A 14,333-nucleotide genomic window follows, 5' to 3' on the forward strand; every position below is an offset into this window, starting at 1 on the left:
CCCTGCTCACTTCCTGTTTTCACTGTATAAATAGCCATGCACTTCCACTTATACTTTGTGAAGTATTGCCAGTTAACCTGCCATACCAAGCATTTTTCCATTGCTGTTGTTGATTGTTTTCATGTTATGATCATTGCCTGTTTTTCTGGAATTACTGCCTTTTGGGTACCCCTTTGTTTTGTTTGCCTTGTTGGACTGTCTTTTTGGTATATTGGATTTTACCACCTGCTTAATGACTATGTCTATTTGCCTGCTGATTTTGATTGTTTGCTTGTGTTCTTAATAAACTTCCTGCACATGGATCCTAACACCGTCTCCATGGCCAGTTCATTACAGACTACTTCGCCTAACATTGATCGAGCGGAAGTTTCACAGCTCCAGGCTGCATTCACGCACCAGTGTGAGGTTTTAAGGGGTTACCAAGACCAGCTGAACAACTTATGAGCTGCCAACGAATGTTTGACACAATACATTCACTCACTGTCAGCTCCCCATGCTAAACCAGTAAGCTTTGCTCTACCTGATAAGTTTGATGGTTCTGCTGAAAAATGCTGGGGTTTTTTACGACAATGCAAAGTATATTTCTCAAATCAGCCTGAATCATTTGATCAAGATGCCAGGAAATGTGCTTTTATGATGTCGCTGCTTACCAGCAAAGCTCTCGATTGGGCCGCCGCTGTTTGGGATAAATATCCTCAAATCCAGGCTTCATTTCATTACTTAGTTCAACAAATCCATGAAGTCTTCGAGTATCCAGCAGGCGGCCAAGACATCTCTGTTCAGCTGCTTCACCTACGCCAGGGTCATCAATCAGCAGCGGATTATGCAGTTCTTTTCTGACACTAGCAGCTCAGAGTGGGTGGAATGATGTCGCTCTGAAGACTGTTTTCCGTGAAGGGCTTAACCTAACATTCAGGATGGAACTGATCTGCAAGGGTGAAGGTACTACTCTTTCTGAATACATAACCATGGCCATCAAGATGGATAACCTGCTTCAAAATGCTTCATGGCTTCAGTTTCACTTCGCCTCTAATTCTACAGTCTCAGTACAGGCTCAGGCATCCACTGTATCACCAGAACCCATGCAAGTTGCTTACGCTCGTGTTTCTATGGAGGAACGCCAACGTCGACGCAACAAAAAGCTTTGCTTTTATTGTGGTTCACCAGGTCATCTCAATGCTGCATGCCCACACAAGAAAAGTTCCCCTGAGTCAAGGCAGCACGTGAGTACAATAAACACTGTATCACCCATCTCACGTAATTTTCTGTTACCTGTAGAGGTCTCCATTGGTGATCATGTAAGATGTTTTACAGCATTAGTGGATTCTGGGGCTGCTGTTAATCTCATAAATCAGAAGATTGTACAAGAACTCAACATACCCACCATTCAATGCTTCCCAGCGATTAACATCACCACTGTTGACAATGCTCCTATTGGTACTGGCATAACCCAACAGACTGTTCCTATAACCAGCAAGATTGGACTTTTTCATGTAGAGAACATCTCACTATATGTCATCAACTCACTCTTATCCTGGGTCATCCCTGGCCGGCCATCCACGACCCCTCGATATCCTGGAACCAAGGTGAGCTCACGCAATGGTCAAGTTTCTGCCATAAACATTGTTTCCATGCCTTGCCTTATCACCAGTACTGAGAGCCCTGAATCACAAAAGGAGACCATGATCTCCAAGGAGTATGCAGAGTTCAGTGAAGGGTTTAGTAAGATCAAAGCTACACAACTTCCTCCTCATCGTCCATGGGACTGTGCCATTGAACTTCTGTCCAATACAGCTCCACCAAGAAGCAAGGCCTATGCATTGTCATGCCCCGAGACCCTCGCCATGGAGAATTACATTGAGGAAGCCCTTGCCTCTGGTTACATCCGTCCCTGCACCTCCCCAGCTGCTGCAGGTTTTTTTTTTCGCAGAGAAGAGGGATGGAGGTCTATGCCCCTGTATCGACTATCGAGGCCTGAACTCTGTCATCATAAATTACCATTACCCATTACCACTTATCCCCTCAGCCCTTGAACAACTCCGAGGCAATGATCTATACCAAACTTGATCTAAGAAATGCTTATAACCTCATCAGGATCCGAGAAGGGGACGAGTGGAAAACTGCTTTCATCACCACCAGGGGGCACTATGAATATTTGGTCATACTGTATGGACTTGCTAATACCCCCTCAATTTTCCAGTCTTTTATTAATGAGATATTCAGAGACTTACTGAATCATTGTGTGGTGGCCTACATTGATGACATCTTCATCTACTCAGAAGACATGGAACAACATATCCAGCAGGTCAAGACAGTCTTATCATGTCTCCAGGAACACCAACTATTTGTCAAGGCAGAAAAATGTGAGTTCTATACCTCCCATACCACTTTCCTAGGTTACAATATCAGCCATCAAGGTGTAGAAATGGATGTCTCTAAGGTAACGGCAGTCACCGAATGGCCTTGACCTTCCAAAATCAAGGAACTACGGTGGTTCCTGGGCTTTGCCAACTTCTATCACCGTTTCATTAGGAATTACAGTATCATTGCAGCACCACTCATGTCATTGCTCAAGGGAAAGCCCAAAAGATTGCCATGGAACGATGCCGCATACCAGGCATTCATCTTCCTCAAGTCAAGCTTCACGACCACTCCGATACTGAAACATCCTGACCCCAATCTTCCCTTCGTCGTTGAGGTAGACGCTTCAGATTGCGGAATTGGAGCGGTCCTGTCACAACATCACGGAACCCCATATAAGCTTTACGCTTGTGCCTTTTTCTCCAGAAAGTTGAACTCAGCAGAACGTAACTATGATGTGGGGAATAAGGAATTACTTTCCATGAAGGCAGCACTCGAAGAATGGTGTCACTGGTTAGATGGGGCAGTCTACCCGTTCCAAGTTATCACCGATCACAAGAATATTGAAAATATCAAGGCAGCCAAGAGATTGAACCCACATCAAGCCCGATGGTCATTGTTTTTCACCAGGTTCAATTTTACAGTCACTTACCGCCCTGGCAGCAAGAACAGCAAGGCAGTTGCACTTGCACGCAGACATGATCCACCCCACCTCCAACCTCACCCTGGGTCCATCCTGCCACCATCTGTCATCATAGCACCGATTAGTTGGGACATCATGTAGGAGATACAATGAGCACAACAGCATGAACAGTCACCACCTAACTGCCCCCCGACCAAGCACTACATACCCCAAGCTCTACGTCAGAGGACTATCCAATGGGTCCACACTTCCTTGAGCACAGGACACCCTGGCATCCAAAGAACTGTTACCCTGGTACATAATTACTTCTGGTGGCCATCTTTGATTCATGATGTGACTAACTATGAAGCCTTGTCAGGTGTGTGCCCAATCTAAGACCCCAGAGAACAGCCCACGGGGTTGCTCCAACCACTGCCAATGCCACAAAGACCATGGTCCCACCTGTCCATTGACTTCATCACAGACCTGCCAAACACCAGCGGATACACTACCATTCTGGTGATAATTGATCGATTTTCTAAATCATGTAGACTTGTCCCTCTCAAGGGTTTACCCACTACCATGGAAACCGCTAATGCTTTGTTCCACCAAGTATTTAGGGTCTATGGATTACCAGAGGACATCTTGTCCGATCGAGGTCCACAGTTCACGTCCTGAGTTTGGCAGGCATTCTGCAAGCAACTGGACATCAATGTGAGTCTCACCTCTGGCTATCACCCTCAAGCCAACGGTCAAGTGGAACATCTAAACAAAGAGATTGGCAGATATCTTCTGAGCTTTTGTAGCCATGAACAGGAGAAGAGGAGTGACTTCCTGCCCTGGGCCGAATATGCACAGAATTCCCTCACTCATACCTCTATGGGTCTAACCCCCTTCCAATGTGTGCTGAGCTACCAACCCCCGATGTTCTCTTGGTCAGGAGAACCTTCTACATTGCCATTGGTGGACCATTGGATTAGGCGAAGCGAGAGAGTGTGGGACAGCGCTCATGTCTGGCTTCAGCGAGCGGTCCGAGCACAACACTTCCTGGCTGACCGACAGAGGCACCCCCATCCCAACTATCAGCCAGGACAGAGGGTCTGGTTGTCCCCAAGGGATCTCAAGTTGTGGCTACCCTGCAGGAAGCTCAGTCCAAGGTATGTGGGTCCTTTCAGAATTATCCGTCAAATAAACCCAGTTACTTACCATTTACAACTTCTTGCTAATTACCGCATCTCTCCTTCCTTCCATGTGTCCTTGCTGAAACCCATCCACCTGGTGTCTGGCTCTGGAAACATGGATTCTGAGCCTCCACCTCCATTGGAGGTAGATGGAGCCCCAGCGTATCATGAGAGATCATGAACTCAAGACGACGAGGGAGCCAGATGCAATACTTGGTGGACTGGGAGGGCTACGGACCAGAGGAGAGATCATGGGTAGCCGCCAAGGACATATTGGACCCATCCCTGATCCAAGAATTTCATCATGCCCATCCTAATTGTCCAGCACCACGGCCAAGGGGACGTCCCAGCAGAAGAACACCAGGAGTTGTTCGGGGGAGGGGGGTGTTCTGTAACATCCGAGGTTGTTACCCCTCCTACCAACCACCAGAGGGAGCCTGCTCCCGAATACTGATCATCACCCATTTCTTCTCTGCTCACTTCCTGTTTTCACTGTATAAATAGCCATGCACTTTCACTTATACTTTGCAAAGTATTACCAGTTAACCTGCCTTACCAAGCATTTTTCCATTGCTATTGCTGATTGTTTTCATGTTATGACCATTGTTTGTTTTTCTGGAATTACTGTCTTTTGGATACCCCTTTGTTTTGTTTGCTTTTTTGGACTGTCTTTTTGGTATATCGGATTTTACCACCTGCTTAACGACTACGTCTGTTTGCCTGCCGATTTGGATTGTTTGCTTGTGTTCTTAATAAACTTCCTGCACATGGATCCTAACACCATCTCCATGGCCAGTTCATTACACAAACTACATATTTAAAATGAACTAATCAGTGGGTTTTCTTAAGGAAGGCCTGTATAATTAGACTGGTTTAGGGTCATGTAAATCAGAGACCAAACAGATTAGTTTGTTAGGAATACACTGTATGTACGCTCAGCACAGATATTAAACAAAATAAAAATGATAAACTACTATAACAAGCACAGAACTATCAAAGTACAAAAAAAAAAAAAAAAAGAGAGACATTTGAATTGAAGAGAGAGTTCACCCAAAAATGAAAATTCTCTCATCATTTACCCTAATGCCAGATGTGTATGACTTTCTTTCTTCTGCAGAACACAAATGCAGATTTTTAGAAGATTATCTGTAGGTCCATACAATGAATTGTAACAACTTTTAAGCTCCAAAAAGCACAAAGGCAGCATAAAGGTAATCCATAAGACTCCAGTAGTTTAATCCATGTCTTCAAAAGTGATCCAATTGAATTTTGGGGAAAACAGACCAAAATGTAACTCCTTTTTCACTATAAATCTTGACATCTGCAGTATCATCGGCGATCATGACTTCAAGCTCGATTACACTTCCTAGAGCTTGATGCATGCACAGAGCCTTAGATGGAGCTAGAAAGTGTAATCGAGTTTGAAATCATGATCATAACTAGTGACTGCAATGGCATATAATCTTCATTTGTGTTGTGCAGAAGAAAGTCATACACATCTGGGATGCCATGAGAGTGAGTAAATGATGAGAGAATTTAAATTTTTGCTTAAACTATTTCTTATAGCATAATAATGGAAACAATATAAAATGCAATATGCAATAAAAGTTACACTTGATGTTAACTGTATTTAGTGATTTTTTTTCACACAGGCATCACATCTACTCAGAGAATGTATGACCCTAAATTCATCCCTTTAACGCACCGTTGGTAAAAATGTATAAAGCAAAAGGTCTTGATAAAATCACTAGATGACAGTCCTGACCCATTACTATTAGTAATTATTTGCATTACAGGTCATTGAATACAAAACAGCCATTATTGATACAATAAAAATTCAATCATCAGACCTTTCAGAAGGACCTTAAAGGAATAGTCATCCTTAACTCACTAGGGTTGTAAAAAAATATTGCATCGTACTATACGATATGACGCTCACTATACAATACCATATGTATCGTACGATACTTAAACACATTATAGTGTAATTAAAAGCAAGCAGTGCAATATTGAGAGCTGCGGAACAGTATCCTCCCCGGAGAGGGGGCTCAGCAAGATGCTCATTAGTTATGAGAAATAACTATAAACAAAACAGCTTATTCAAAAATGTAAGAAACCAGTGATTACATGAGACTTACAGTATAATTGCATTTGACTTTGAAATGTATACAGCTTTGAGAACAACACTTGCACACGTGTTATAAGCTGGTAATGATGCCGGTAAAGTTTACATGCAAAGTGAAACAGGCGGAAGAGTGCAAAAAAAATTAAGTGTGCCGATCGGTTTTTGCTCAAGCCACTAAATAATATTGGATTATGTACATATTTCTTAAAACCAGAGGTCAGGTTCCTCTTGAGTTTTTTCCCTTGCTACAGTCACTTCAGCTTGATCACTGGGGGCTTTCAAGACAACAAGGCATGATTGTCTATAAAGCTGCTTTGAAACTATGTGTATTGTGAAAAGCGCTATACAAATATAAATCATTTGAGTATAGACAAACTTATTTTCTCAAGAAAAGCATGAAAATTGTGAGTTCATATTAGTTTTTCACAACAATCAAACAAAATAAATGCAGTTCTGTAAGTTACTTTGAGCTCTGCTTTATGTTGCCAGTGTCAGACACTTTTGTGGCTGTAACGGAGTAAAAGGGAAAGGAGGAGGCGAGAACCGGCTTGACAATATAAATAATCATTTAATGATTAACTTAAAGCAAAAGACACACATACACACGCATACAGGGCAGCAGCCTGTAGCTCTCTCTCTCCCGAACTACCACCTCCGGCCGACTTTATCCCTCTCATGGGCTTAATTAGCCTGATTAGGGGCCAGGCGTGTGTCATCACGGCCCGGCCCCGCCCTCCTCCTTGCCACACTCCTCCCTCCTTTGCCTCTGCCGGCAGGTCTTCTCCGCCTTCTTGGACCTGGGAGGGAGACAAGGGGAGGGAAAAACAACACAAAAAGTGACAGTGGGAGAGAGAGAGGAGAGAGAGAAAAAAAACGTACTCGGCAGTTCTCTGATACGCCGTAGCCTGGTCCTCGGTCACTCCTCCACCCTCTAGTGGATGACAGCCGCTCCTCCCCAGGTGGATCGGAGGCACTTCTCCGGCCCCTGGTGGACGGAACACCCCGCCGTGTTTTGGTGGATGGTAGGGGTCTCCTCCGCCCCTGGCAGCAGTTCTCCCACTCCAGGCGGTCGGCAGCGAGCCCCTCCCTGCTCGCGGATGGTGGTCTTATCTTTGACCCCGCTGCGTTTTAGCACCCCGGCAGCGGCCCCTCCTCCCCTCGCGGTCGGCAGTCGTTCCTCCGCATTCAGGCAGCCGGGCTCCTCAGTCCCCCGGCGGATGGCCGCGGCTGCTCCTTTGGGGTGGATGGTAGTGGCGAGGACTCTACTACGGTGCATCCTTCCTCCTTCCCGGGTTTCAGCACCTATGTAATGGGGTAAAAGGGAAAGGAGGAGGCGAGAACTGGCTTGACAATATAAATAATCATTTAATGATTAACTTAAAGCAAAAGACATATAACACACACACACACACACACATATACAGGGCAGCTGCCTGTAGCTCTCTCTCTCCCGAACTGCTGCCTCCGGCCACCTTTATCCCTCTCGTGGGCTTAATTAGCCTGATTAGGGGCTGGGCATGCATCATCACGGCCCAGCCCCACCCTCCTCCTTGCCACAGTTGCATTTATGACTTAAAAGACATTTATGTCGAATCCTTGACTAAGTTTGAGTGAAACATTTGTGGGTGCTCGTATCATATTGTATCGTATCGTGAGGCTATGCATTGTATCGTGAAATGTGTGTATCGTTACATGCCTACTACTCACCATCATGTTGTTCCAAACCTGTGCTTTTCCCCATGGAACACAAAAGGAGATGTTACGCAGAATGACAGCCTCAGTCACCATTCACTTTCATTGTATGTAAAAAGTTACTATCAGGGAAAAAGTGGCTATCTGTCCCTAACCTTCTTCCTAATATCACTTTTTGTGTTCCACGGGAGAAATAAAATCATATGGGTTTGGAACAACTTGAGGGTGAGTAATTTACTTTCATTTTTGTCTGAACTATCCTCTAAACTCAACTTTTTTTTTAGACTTAATTGGATCTGGATAGTAAAACAAATAATTAAACGTTTCGACATTCCGGGCACGTTGGCAGAACACAGAGAGAAAAGTCTATTCCGACCATCATCAATCTTTTGATTACTTACATGCCAGCTCCCACACAGAAGCACGCAGATGCCAAAGCCAGTTAATAATTGTATCCATTTTCAGAGGTAGACTCCATCATTTATTATGTTCTGTATCTATCTTATCAGCTGTCTAATAACTCTCATCATCATTGGCTAATACCAGAGCCAGTCTTCAGCCCTGATAAAGCGCTTGGCTACACTGTGTTTGCTTTATTTACTTTTGTGAGCATTGTAAGGGCTGGCCAGCAGCTAATGAGAACTGCTGGGGGGAGCAGTTGAGCTTATAGAGGGCAGAACTGTCTGTGCCTAATATTGCGTTGACTTTAATCATTACCACTAATTCTGGTCACATCTGGGACTAACATATTACGTGTTGTGAAAATATTATAAATGAATTTCCCAAGGAAAGCCAGGGAATGATACAGCTGAAGTGTCTGAGATTTTAAACAGATGACAAATGTAATAAATATTTGACTCTGCATACAGCATATTATGTGAGTCAGCAATCACATCCTCAAAGCCTGTTGCTGTCACATGGAAATAGGGTAAAATTGTAGTCTCTGTCAGAAATTATAAACCTGTGACCTCTATATGAAAGAGAGAAACAGTGAGAGAGAGAGAGAAACGCACAGGACAATGGGCCATTTTTGTTATCATGAATGACAAATTAAGGTAGGTGACCCCAGAAGAACTGGCCGATCCTGACTTCTTTAAGGTAAGTGAGAGAAGTTACAGTGCTAGTTCACAATGGTGGACACAATCAAGGGAGCAAGGGGTTAGGACTATTCTAAGGGCCCTGGTCTGAGAAGGGGCCCAGCAGAACCCCTGTGTCTTTTCTTGAATGATTTTGTGATAAATGGCCACTTTGCACTGGTTGGCTAAACTGAAGACTGCTCTTACTTGATAATAAAAGATGATCAGGTGTGTGGGATCCCCCTTAAGAAATTCAGTGGTTTAAAGACCAGACATTCTAAATAGTGCTGACAAGGAAAAGATGAGAAAACACCAATGTGCCATTGCTGTAGCATCACCAACTTAGTTACGTGACCATACTTAGCTATGTATGATTTGAAATAAATTTTATAGATTCATTTTAAAACTATCAAAGGGGAAGGATACGTTTTTATTATAACATTTTATCTTTTCAACTTTTTGCTCTGGATTTTCTTTATAATAAAGATTTCTGCACTTGGGTTCAAAAACCAAGCCAAAGCTTGGACCTCTATAAATTATGGACCAAGCTATCAGTTTTTCACCTGTATAAAATCTGTTCTATTTTAATGCTCTTGTAGGGGGAAAATCTGGTTTTGTTTGCCTTTTAGATATGACTTAAATCAACATTTAAAACATAAAAAACAAAATTATCATTTGAAACATAGTTCCAACTCACTAAAATAACATTCTAAAATGTATATGTTCCTTTATGCTTTAAGATATTTTAATGAACTTATATGGATATATATATATGTATTCAACTCTGAAAAAAATAATAGACCACTGCAAAATTATCAGTTTCTCTGGATTTACTATTTATAGGTATGTGTTTGAGTAAAATGAACATGTTTGTTTTATTCTATAAAGAACTGACAACATTTCTCCCAAATTCCAAATAACAATATTGTCATTTAGAGCATTTATTTGCAGAAAATAACAACTGATCATAATAACAAAAAAGATGCAGTGTTTTCAGACCTCGAATAATGCAAAGAAAACAAGTTCATATTCATTTTTAAACAACACAATACTAATGTTTTAACTTAGGAAGAGTTCAGAAATCAATATTTTTGGTGGAATATCCCTGATTTTCAATCAAAGTTTTCAGGCATCATGGCATGCTCTCTACCAGTCTTTTACATTGCTTCCTTCACAACATTGTGTCTCTTTAAAGCCCCCCTTTCTGAAAAGTCCAGTCTGCTCTGATTGGTCAGCTGGCCCAGTCTGTTGTGATTGGTCAACCGAGTTTGGAAATATAACGCCCCTTACCATAACTGAGTTTCAGGCTTCCTTAACAGTTGTAAACACTATTGTAGCTATGGTAACAGTGGCGTCGGTTTTTGCCGTACCAGCTCTAGCCCGAGTCTAATAATGAAATTTAGAATAAGTTGATCGACCCAAACCACCTTCTCAAACACGACTTGAGCAGGACACAGTGGTAAGTTTTACTTTTGTAGCTTTCTTACAAGTACACTGTTGATTATTCTGAACCTAACAAAGCTTCAAGTAAAAGACACATAGTACATCTAAGTTAGTCATCTTTTGCTGGAATGGGAGTAGCTGAACTTTTATCGTCAGAGCTATGAACGGAGAACAGAGGCTTACTCCCTGTTAGTGCGCAAGTTAGCCGAGGACTACCATGGATAGCGGCCGTAACATGACAGCTTGTAATTATATAATTATATAAGACTCTTGAGATCGACCATTTTGTTACACAGTTTTTGGTAAAAGCTGGCCCGCAGCTGAATTGTAAACCCTTACCAAAACAATAACATTACATAGCAAGTTAGCCGAGCACTACCGTGGACAAAAATAAATCCATCCACACTTGATCACTATTCATGATAGTAAGAACGACAAACAATCTGCATAATTCTACACAATTGTAGGTAAAAGTGGGCCCGCAGCTGATTAGCAAAACTATTTCAACACAATAACATTAGCTAACAGGTTAGCAGAGGCCTACAGCTGTGCACAGGGTGTACACCGTAGCTACAACACAAAACTCTGCATTTGACCTCTTGGTAGCAGATAAATCCACAAATAATCAAGCATACTTACAAGTTGTGATTCTGAAGTGCCAGATTGTCCCAACAAATTGGGAACTGCACCATCTTTCAGGAGTAACCATCTTGAAAATCTGGCATTGGTTGTGATTGTACTGCTGAGGAATTGTGGTAAAAAAAAAAACCCCAAAAAACACTGATTCTTCAATTCGTCTGACTTTGGAAGTCTAAACAAAGAGATTTTGCTTTCGCAGTGAAGAAAACAGCATCTTCTCGACATAGTGACAATACTAACCCAATCCTGGCCTCTGCTATAACTACCTTTGTTTGAGGGCGGGCCAAAGTAGCCCTTAGGCAAGCATTATGCAAATGTGTTTCATAGTGACACAGATAAATACTTTACGGAAGAAATGGCTGGACTACAATCCAGCCATTTCTTGTAGTTCTTGAGCAGTCTTGTCTGTGGGAGAGAATAACTTCCTTTTGCATGGACTTTGTGCTTTGTAACTTTACAGACCTTTTACATGCACAAACAGCTATATTACACACTAAAGGAAAGGTAAAATCCCAAAAAGCATAATAGGGCCTCTTTAAGATACGACATGTACACTTTCCACTTCTTGAAATGTATTGTTAATGTATCACACAATTCACACGTGATTCTCATGTATTTATTTATAGCCTAAACCTGAGTGTGATGTTAAATTCCTGACCTGAAGTGATGATTTCATGTCAGAGGTTGTCTATCCATCTTTTAAAGTTGACCACATGTACTATATATCCACATCAGCGATTAAGGAAATTATCTGGTTAAGACTTTATTCTGAAAAAATAAAAAAATGCTCCATAAAGGTTTAAATGCTCTATAGAGTATTTATCTATTCAGAATATTCCTGCTTATGTAAAACAAAGAAACTGAAACATGCTCCGTCTTTTTTTTCTTCTTCTTCTTTAAACTGTGCTAAATTTGAAAATGTTATGTGTTCTTGAGCTCTGGAAAGGCGCTATATAAATGTAACATTATAATTATAATTATTTTTATTATTATTATGTAACTAAATTATGGTGTCCTATCATAAAAATTCCAGACAGACTTACGGAACTTTCAACTGTTTGTAGGCTATTGATTTATTTTAATTTATTTTAATGTTTGAATTTGTATTTATTATTTTGTTGACACCTCCTGCCTCGAGAATAATGTTGCTATACATGAACAGACAAATGGAAATTCTGTTTCATGCAGATATTAATATCTGAAATACCAGGAGAAACCACAGTTTACAACATATTTCACAGTTAATGTAGTCTACAAATTCAGCTTAATCTGGTAAGGAAAAAAAGTAGAAGAAAATAATAATTTAATTAATAATTGTATAATAATAATAATAATAATAATAATTTATTATTATTATTATTATTGTAATTATTATTATTATTATTACTAGGCTATTATTATGAAAAGGCATATACAAGGCATATTTTATTAATAGGAACTATAAATGTAAGAGTAACATTTATTAAACGGCCATTTCAATTAGTTTTTGATGCAGTTCTGGTTTAAGTCCCACCCACACCTGGTTCTATCTGAATACAGATAATTTTGTCATAAGAACAGATACAAATACAGATACAGATAATGGCTTTGCTGCATACTCTTAATATATATATATATATATATATATATATATATATATATATATATATATATATATATATATATATATACACACACTCACACTGGCCCCCATTACACACTGGATGTAATGGGGGCCAGAATACAAAGTTGTCAGGAGGACAAAATATCCTAACACAGCCCCTAGATAACTTAAAAGCCAATGTCATTTTATTTGAAATTCTGTTAGAAATATAACCATTATGATGCCATTAAATGCCTTAAATGATATCAATGTAAGAAAATGACAATACATTATGATGTCTTCTCATTAAATAACATCATAGTCAAAAACATGGTATTGATTTATTATGTCATTAAATTTAACAACAACAACACTGTAAGGACAACAACATCATATAATGATGTCACTATGTTAAATGTCTGCACAGTAAGGACAACAAACATCACATTATGATGTTATTACATTAAACAACATCATACAGTAATTGGGCGCAACAGTCTGGTTCAGGAAGTAAACATCCCATTCATTTTCTCCATAGGCGAATTGATTTTTAAAGATAATTTATAAACCTTTAAATACAGACCTACAGTGAGCTTGGAGGTTGTTATTCAATGGCACATGCTTCTGTTGAAGCCATCAATCTGCATAATTTCTAATTTAAAAATAATTAAATAGTGAAATTCCTGGTGAAGAACTACACTACCCATGATGCTGAAGGGAAATGATCCACCAATTAGGGAGTAATGGAAAACAACAGTAGAGACCACCCTCTCTCAACTTGCTTATGTACTGTATTTGCAAATAACTGAAAACATATGTAACATTTGGCTATAAATTCGAAATATATTGTTTTTGTACTTATAATCAACAACTTTAAATCATTAGTTTTATATGTTTCTATTGTTTTTAATTAGAACATGTCATTCACAATACTTCATGGGATTGTAGTTCATTCCCTCATTAAAGACATTAAGTACACAGTCTTTGTTGTCTTTTTGTCTGATTTTCAAATAATTTTTTGCTTCTAATCAAAGTTTGAAATGTTGTGATTCACCTCAGAGCTGGTTGGTTTGGCTAATAGCTTAGAACTCTTTTATGAAGGATTTCATGAAATCACTATGGAAGAAGTGAATGAGAAAAATACCCCTTAGACCCAGCCATGGTTGGCACTGTTGCACCCTAAAGGGAAAACAGCACATTATAACGTTATTCGATTAAATAACATCATAAGGAAATACTGCATCGCATTACAATGTCATAACATGAAATGACATCACAGTGAGAAAAAACACACTATATTATGATGTCTTTGCACTAAATGACATTATAGAAAATCCACTTTTAATTTACAAAAACATCAAACAGCTCTGGTGGTAACACAATTTCTGGTTCTAACAACATTTGTCAACATATGCTTTGGGAGCCACAAAATCCAATGACAGTATGAAATCTAACACTGATTGGAATTTCACAGAGCTAATTTCCCGAAGGGTAATTCCCTATTTGCCAGGATTTCGTACCAACAAGCTGAAATTTAATAGAGTTTATAAAATTAGCATGCGTCCAGTTTGTTATTTGAATGGATTCATTGATAAACACATGAAAATGGATA

At 40.2% G+C, this 14,333-nt stretch overlaps 1 pseudogene; it reads right to left on the reverse strand.

The window, feature by feature from the left end:
* Nucleotides 1-14,333, reverse strand: part of LOC127411569 (aarF domain-containing protein kinase 1-like) — a 195,830-nt pseudogene that overhangs the window by 65,350 nt on the left and 116,147 nt on the right.

This window comes from Myxocyprinus asiaticus, chromosome 20 (genome assembly GCF_019703515.2).
Source record: "Myxocyprinus asiaticus isolate MX2 ecotype Aquarium Trade chromosome 20, UBuf_Myxa_2, whole genome shotgun sequence".
Classification (NCBI taxonomy): domain Eukaryota; kingdom Metazoa; phylum Chordata; class Actinopteri; order Cypriniformes; family Catostomidae; genus Myxocyprinus; species Myxocyprinus asiaticus.